Source organism: Haliotis asinina, chromosome 13 (assembly GCF_037392515.1).
Source record: "Haliotis asinina isolate JCU_RB_2024 chromosome 13, JCU_Hal_asi_v2, whole genome shotgun sequence".
NCBI lineage: Eukaryota > Metazoa > Mollusca > Gastropoda > Lepetellida > Haliotidae > Haliotis > Haliotis asinina.
The window spans coordinates 10,121,179-10,129,509 of NC_090292.1; the positions used below are offsets into that span (position 1 = coordinate 10,121,179).

An 8,331-nucleotide genomic window follows, 5' to 3' on the forward strand; every position below is an offset into this window, starting at 1 on the left:
TTCTGTCTTGAAATGCTATAATTTTGGTCTTCGAGAGGCAGAAATCACTGTAAGGGTATTTGGTGTTTTTTTTTCAAATTTAAATAAAATTGGATTTTATTTGTATATTGTAGAAATTTAGAAAGTAAACCATTTAAATTCAATAACTTCTGGTGTGAAAATCTATGACAAGCACAGTACCCTGCCATGCAAGTTGACCCATTCTGTCTTGAAATGCTACAATTTTGGTCTTCGACAGGAGAGGTCACTGTCAGGGTATTTGCTGGCATTTATGTGAAATTCTAATAAAATTGTTGCTGTCAAGGTAGATGCTAGTGAATATGCAAGGCTACTTACTGCCCACAACTTTTTAGATAAAAAAAGTGTTACTAAGAACAGAACCCAGTCATGTGAATAACTCATGCACTTATGCGACAGTGCGAGAACCAACCAGGTGCCAAATCTTCTAAGGCTGCATCCCAGTTATGCGAATCTCTGGAAATCACAGCAGTTTGTGGTCATTTTTGTTGGGACTAAACCTTCACATTCACAAGGGTGAACAGACTGCACTTATTTACACTCCACAGATCATGTTTATGTTTTTCTTCCCTGCATGGGTAGTGTGTGAAACCCATTTCTAGTGTTCTCCACTGTGATATTGCCATAATATGCCTAAAGCGGCATAAAGTGATATTCACTCACTTCTGCTTAACCTGTGAAGATCAGGGTTAGAATTGATCTCCATGTAATGCATGCTTGTTGTAAGAGGTGACTATTGGGATCGGGTGGTCAGGTTTGCTGATTTGACTGACATGTATTCGTATAACCCACTTGCATAAATTGATGCTAATGCTATTGACCACTGGATTGTCTGGTCCATACTGAATTATAGTCAGTCTGCCACTATACAGCTGGGTTTAAATCTAAACTCACTCACTCACTCACTTTTGCTTTGTCAATCATTTGAGTGATGAATTTGTGACTGGGATGCTGTAGTTTGATGTGAGAGGTCATGAAATAAATAGGTACACTATGAACAGCGGGCGCTGAGTACTAGGTAGGACATATTTTCCCCTTTGAACAGCAGCCACCCAAGAAAATCTAGTTTAGACCTGGGCCCACTTGCACAAAACGATCTTTGAGCTACAATTATTGTAAATCCTTAAGATCGCGATCTTAGGCTTCGGCTACAATCGCCATCCACTTGCACAAAGCAATTGTAGGCTAAGATCATGGTAAGTTACAATCAAAACTTACAATTGGTCGGAACCATTTGTAAGGAGCTAAGATCATTGTAGTCAGTAGCAAAATGGCGTCCAAGTTGGTGTCAATTTCACGCAAATAATTAGCTTTACGTTTGGGGATTGCTTTCATATTGCATAGAACTGTATGATTCGCTTTGACACTTCAGCGACACAGAGAATGCAACATCGATTTAACGTCAGAAATATCATTATTTGAGGTAGTGAACAACATCATTATCGAGTCGATATCATAGAGTACAATTCTCACCCGGTTCAGTATTGGAAAAAGTATGAACACCATACCCTTTTGATAAACAAAGAAAGGATAGTAGATCTAACGAAAGGGGTCTGCATGCGATTGGCAGTGGCCATGACCTTTTCAATAACTCAAGGGCAGCTAATTGTAGTTTTTATGCAAGATGGGAGTGGTTTCCCTTTGTAGATTATGCCGTTGCCGTAAAATCTGCCATGCCCAAATACAATGCATTTTCTGTATAGACAGAACAGATATCCACATATTTCTTTTCGGTTAATGATTTTGTCTTAGTTTATCATTGAAATAATCTACAATTGGATAAAGTACAAAATTATGTGTGTTTTTTTTACTTGTAAAAATTGAATCTGATGAGAGACAAGAGTTCTATGTATTTTAAATATAATACAAGTATTTTTCAATCGGAAAAATACACTAGCTGGGGTATGTGATTTTTTTTTAACAAAGCGAAAAAATAATTATCAAGAAACACTCCCACAGTCATGTCACACTTTCATATCTTTACAAATCTAATGCTTGTGGGATATATATGGTATTTTACTCCAAATAACACTGATGCCAAACTATGTTCAGCTGACAGTCACTGACAAATCATGGTACATTTAGGTGTTATGTCATAAGGAAATTTTATTTATATGTTATCTTTTAATATTATGATTATTAGGTCAATAACTCAAGACCCAATCTGTTAATGTATTTGTTTGTATTTCAGTATTTGCATAAAACATGATATTTCTGTGGTTGCAGTATCACATGTTTAGTTCATAAAAAAATTAGAATGTAGAAAAAATAGAGAATAGCCCCTGAGGTACGAGTGATTATACATGTTACCTTCTACGTTATCAACATATGTCATATTTGGGATTTCACTTTCTTAGTAAAGTACAAATTCTAGTACTTTTTTTCGGTTGAGTCCCATCCGGGATTCGAACCCGCACCCTCAGAGTCAGGCACCTAATCGCCAGCACACAAAGTCAGCCGCCTAGCCCGCTCAGCCACCGCGACTTCCACAAAATGAAAGTCGGACAACTGGTAGTCTAGACTGCGTACTTTGTGTACCCCTCTGATGAGTGTAAATTGGCACGGCTCCCACGGCCGAAAGCTATGATTACACGTGCCAATTTACACTCATCAGAGGGGTACACAAAGTACGCAGTCTAGACTACCAGTTGTCCGACTTTCATTTTGTGGAAGTCGCGGTGGCTGAGCGGGCTAGGCGGCTGACTTTGTGTGCTGGCGATTAGGTGCCTGACTCTGAGGGTGCGGGTTCGAATCCCGGATGGGACTCAACCGAAAAAAAGTACTAGAATTTGTACTTTACTAAGAAAGTGAAATCCCAAATATGACATATGTTGCATTTGACCACTTTCTAAATGGCATCGTGTAATCATTCTACGTTATCGCTTCCTTCAACGTTATTATTTACTTCAAAGATTTGTGGGTTGGTGTTGTTTGGGTTTTTCTTTTGTTTGTTTGTTTTTTCATATTTGTTGTCATGAAAAATCTGCAAGGTGCGATTAAAGAAGGAATGTCATCTGTGTGCAGTAACCAGTTCCACGTTGTATTTGCGCTGCATGCTATGCACACTTGAAGACAACTGTAGACAGGAGTCGAGTTTAAGAAATTTCTACGTCCAACGTTGAAGAGTGCGATCTTAGTTAAGATCGCGATCTTAAATCCATGATGTCTTAAGATCGTCTTTGTGCAAGTGGATTAGGGCAATTGTATGGTCATTGTAAAGTTGATTGTAGGGGCCTAAGATTGATTGTAACTAAGATTGCTCTTTGCAAGCGGGCCCTGATCTCAGTAACCTAAAAGACAACTGACAGTTGTAAAAGACATCTTATGGGATCTGATGGTCAGGTTTGCTAACTTGGTTGATCCATAGAAAATAGCATTGATTTAGATAGTTTGGTGGATAAATGGGCAAAATGCCCTGTCACACTACCCCTCATTGATGACGTCTGGATAAACATCGAACCAAAAATGAAGAAGGCAATACGCCCCTGCTGGTATTACGAAGTTCGTGTGTGCTCTAACCCAGAGTGGCACAAGAGACACAGATACGGGTTATTTGCTGACAGATATGTGATAGTCAGTGAACAATCATGATATTTTGAAAACATTCTGATGTTTGTGGATGTTTATTGTGTGTATTTCTATCACAACACATCCTTGAATTGCTGGCTGAGGGATGCCCTATGACGAATGAGTTATATGGCTGTTGATATTTCAGGCTGCACTCATGAATATTCCATCTAGATGGCACCAGTCTGTGCATTTGGGTTAAGAGAGCATTTAAATTTGGAAAAATCAAATGACAATTATTATTATACTTAGAGGTGTTTATTCAATCCTCTCTACATACTTTAAATTTGATCAACTTGATAAACAGCCCACTAACATTTGCTTTCTGAGTGTGTCATGTGGGGACGAAGTGCAAAGTGATGATGGAAAATATTACCCTTGAATTTGGCTTAAAATGTTGACAGCAGTACCATCTAACATGAATGTCGGAAAAATGTAATTATGAGTGACTATTCTTTCAAACTCGTTAATTATATGTAATTAAACTTTACACCATCAGTTAGGATATATGAAATGGTCCATGTTTCTGTGTAATGTCTAGGGCGTAGGTAAATCCAGTGCTGCACAAGTGCATATCTCATACAGCGATCACCTTTCAGAGGGTCCCGATATAATTATGCTGAAGGAAATGAAAAATTGCAGGATCCCATCTATTCCCAGACCAAAATACATACCTATACAATTAGGACACTGACACTGGGGGACATACTCCAAACTGCTTTTCTTTACGTAATCAGAAAACAACAAATCAAGTCTCTTATGTTTGACATGATTAAAATCTGAAATTTAATGCAATCCCTTTTTTCTTTCTCTCAGTATATGTATGTCAGAATCACTGAGGCGAGCGGGCAGCACTGTTAGTGACAGTGTGTTGCCGCAACAGTTTACGGAAAGGGGTGAGTGGATCAGAATGAAAGAGAAAACAATAACAGTGCTATCTTATCATGAGATGTCTATGGTCAGCGTCATGTGTTCCGATTGCTACCGTGGAATTAGTGAGTGACTCATGTTTGTATTCTTTGTATGTAAGACACTAGGCCTTTTTCATGAATAATGTTTCTTTACTAATTATAGACTGTTGGATGTTTCTAGGTCAGCTACGAAAAAAGTAAATGACTCTGCTCATTTATCACAGGAAACAGTTATTTGTTTCATACTCTTTTTGTTTAATTTCAGAACTGAACCTTGAGGAGACATGGTAGCAGTAATGATGACATACAGTATGTTAAGGCTGAATAAAAAATGTGGGATGCTGCCTCAATGTGTCACATATGTATGACAGACATCACGTGTTGGTGATGATTCTGGTTCCACAAACTCAATGTGCAGTTTTTATTTTCATATAATGTCTGTATAGTGTGGCTCTATACGTTTATAAAATGACCCATATATTTTCACTGAAGGGGCTTCTTGTCCACACTTGTCACATTTCATGGCAGAACACAGCAAGGGTAGAGTAAGCTCACAGGGTGCAGTCTTTCATATCAATCACTTGATTGTCTAGTCCACACCTGATTATGTCGGTTCTAAACAAAACTATACCTAGGAGTAGAGTCGGGGTTTGTGTTAGGGTTAGGTACACTTCTGCATACATCATAGCAAGCTTAATGGTCATGTTAGTGTAGAGGGTGCACTCACCATTTTAATCACTTGATTGTCTAGTCCACACCTGGTAACCAAACGGTTATGATTCCACAAAATATCCTGAAGTGAAGCTTGATGTCGATTTGATTTGCAGGTTTGACTTAACCATATACCGAAAAGATGGTGCATTCAAAACATTCAATGTTGAAATACCAACCACTATTCAGTTACCTTTAAACATCTTTTAATTCAATTTGTCTGTGTGGCTGTTTGTTTTCTGCGCTTAGTAATGAGTCCAGCTACATCATGTCATTATGTAAGTCTGCACCAGTCATTTCAGTGATTGAGATCATGAGCTATTCTACACAGGTTAGACCTAATGGCTTGCATAACACAGAGACAAACCTATTCTAGTTTGTTCTTATAACCAGCAGGTGATGCTGGATAACTTCAAAACAATCACAACACTGACATGGAAGAGAAATATATATATGTGCTGTGGGTGGATCTAGATGACAGCCTTTCTTAACAGGTTGTAAGAAGTTACAAGATAATCATTTTCTGTAAATGGTCTGGTGGTTAGATAGTCTTCAGAGTGACCACACACACCATACTCCACCCATATAGTGAATTGGTAATACAGTTTCTAAACGGCTCCAATGTCTTCAAGGTGGTTTGTGTAGCTTCAAGGGGAGTTGTGTGTAGTTTTGTGTATGGTGAATGGTGTTTGTAGGGTGGATGGTCTATACAGGATATATGGTCACAACAGGGTGCATAGTATCTGAAGGGTGTATAACCTATGTGGGATATACCTTGACAAAAGTGTGAATGGTCTACATAGTGTAAATGATCAGGGAGTATAGTCTTCATGGGGCGGATGGTCTGCGTAACGCACCCATTCATTGTGACACCTGTATAGAATTTGAGGGCTGACGATATAAGGTAAGGGTGTTGTACTTGTATGATATCTAAGGGTTAAGGAACCAAGGTTTAGGGAACCAAGGTTTAGGGAACCAGGGTATGTGGTACCCGATTAGCAGCCAAGCGGTATATATATATCTTAAGTAAATGTGTTGCAACCTAAGCATAGTGCAGGTAGACTGAATCTATAGCAAAGGTTACTGTTTACTAAAATTCTGATATTTCTTATGGGTTCACATATATATGGACTAATAAGTGTTCTTTGTGGTATCCATGTTAGATACAGGTATGAGTAACAATATGCCACCATTAAATTTACACTGTCAGATTACATATAACATTTTTATTATTCCAATCTTTACTGTAAACATAGTCATGACAGGCAGGGACACAGCAGGAAAGAATGACATGTTGTGTGTTTGACATTCGTATGTTCTCCTGGGAGAGATCTAAATATATGGAAGCTGTACGTGGTATGGGAGAGTTCTCAACAAAGGAAATGATGTTAGTAAGTACACTGCATATTGGTGGATTGGAGTTCAGAAATAAAAGCATTAAAATGTTTGTTTGGTGGCGTTTGTTGGCCCTGAAAGTTAATCTCTTGAGTTGAGTCAATAAGCTTGCACACTTACTACGATGTCTGTACACGGGTGCCAGATTTTTACACTGGAAATAGTCTAGAAATCATGCCCCAGTTTACTTGAAAATATGGCTTTAAACACACATTCCTCGTGTACCTACCCCTCAAGTCTTCTGTTGGCACATGAAATTAAACTTATTTATTTCACTTACCAGCACTGACAACTAGATCTAGGCTGTATTTATTTATTTGTAAACAAAGACTTGGTGAAAATGCAGCAGCCCTGAAATTACAGTGGAACACGAGTTTTTATCATTTGTCCTTGTTAAACATTACTTATTGCAACAAAAACAAATGTTACATAAGATACCAATGTTCGAAATGTGAAATGAAATGCCCCACTTAATATGACCTCACTGTGACCCCCTCGCCGGTTCTCAAGTATGGCGCTGATCACGTGACTTGGGAGATCTAACGTGCAACGTAATATAACTCTTTTTCAGTATATAGCTGCCTTTGACAAAACACCCGTGTCTATATTAATACGCGAACATTACGAGAAAAAATATGGCAGTTGTCCAAGTCCAAATGTCTTGACATATACATACACGCTAGGCAGAAAACGCCTTTCAAAATTTACAAGTTTTTTGGCAGACGTCGTCTAGAATTTGGTCGCACTGAGTGACGCTCTTACAGGCCACTGCACCAAGGTTCAGGTACAATGGTCATGACGTCATCATCGCCTGATCTGACGTCACGGGGTTGCAGTCGGCCGAGCGCTCCCGGCTCAGTGATGCAGTAGCTTGGTTTCAGAGCGTCCCAAATATTGCTATTTTGTAATCAACACTTTTATTTCCCATTAGTCATTTTATTGTAAATAAATCGCCATATAACATATAATTTTCAAAACATTTCCATATTTTTTTTGGTGCTAAATCTGCGATTACTTTTTATAGCAAAATATTTTAAATACGTTTCACAACTGTTAAAATGCTATTGACATGTTATGAAGGCAATATTGCCGATTTGAGGTTAAATTTTAAGTCACTCGATCACTCCGGAAATTCTAAATATATTTTGTCATGTTTATAAAACAAACATTCTAGACTCTTCCCTATCGTACAAATAAGGTGTGAATGTCTCACAACTACTGCTATATTTGAAATCCTACATCATCTGTTAATTATGTCTTAAATCTCACTCTTGGTTCAGCAATTACATGAAGGAAAACTTTTCCTGAAAGAGAGAGTGAGTTAGGTTGTCATCCAGAAAACAGTTTTGATTGTTGCTGAAGGCATTCAAAACAGTCTTTGGCATGACGAGCGAAAGGTCTAACCACTAAGCTACTCCCACTGTCCGCCCAGGAAGGGTTTAGGTGTAATAGCACAAGCTGTGAATTCCGCATCCATATTCAGAACACCACTCCCCAACCCACACACCCAACCAGCAGCCGTCAGTTTATAAAAAGGGACTATACAATAATAATATTGATAATACAAAAACACGAAAGAAAATGACTTGCACCTTCATGGTGTTTTAGATGCAAGCTAGGTCTGCAGTGAAGTCTAATTTAAAGAATAGATAATGTAGTCACACAATTACTACCACAGACATCCTTATGGGTTTTAAACATAATTATTCAACTGCTGATTTTATAATGA

At 38.3% G+C, this 8,331-nt stretch overlaps 1 long non-coding RNA gene across 1 annotated transcript; it reads left to right on the forward strand.

The window, feature by feature from the left end:
- The first annotated feature begins 4,345 nt into the window (after positions 1-4,345).
- Positions 4,346-6,654, forward strand: LOC137260158 (uncharacterized). The gene is made up of 2 exons (XR_010954736.1): positions 4,346-4,481; positions 4,762-6,654. It is a non-coding gene; the product is annotated as an uncharacterized lncRNA (long non-coding RNA).
- Positions 6,655-8,331: the final 1,677 nt, after the last annotated feature.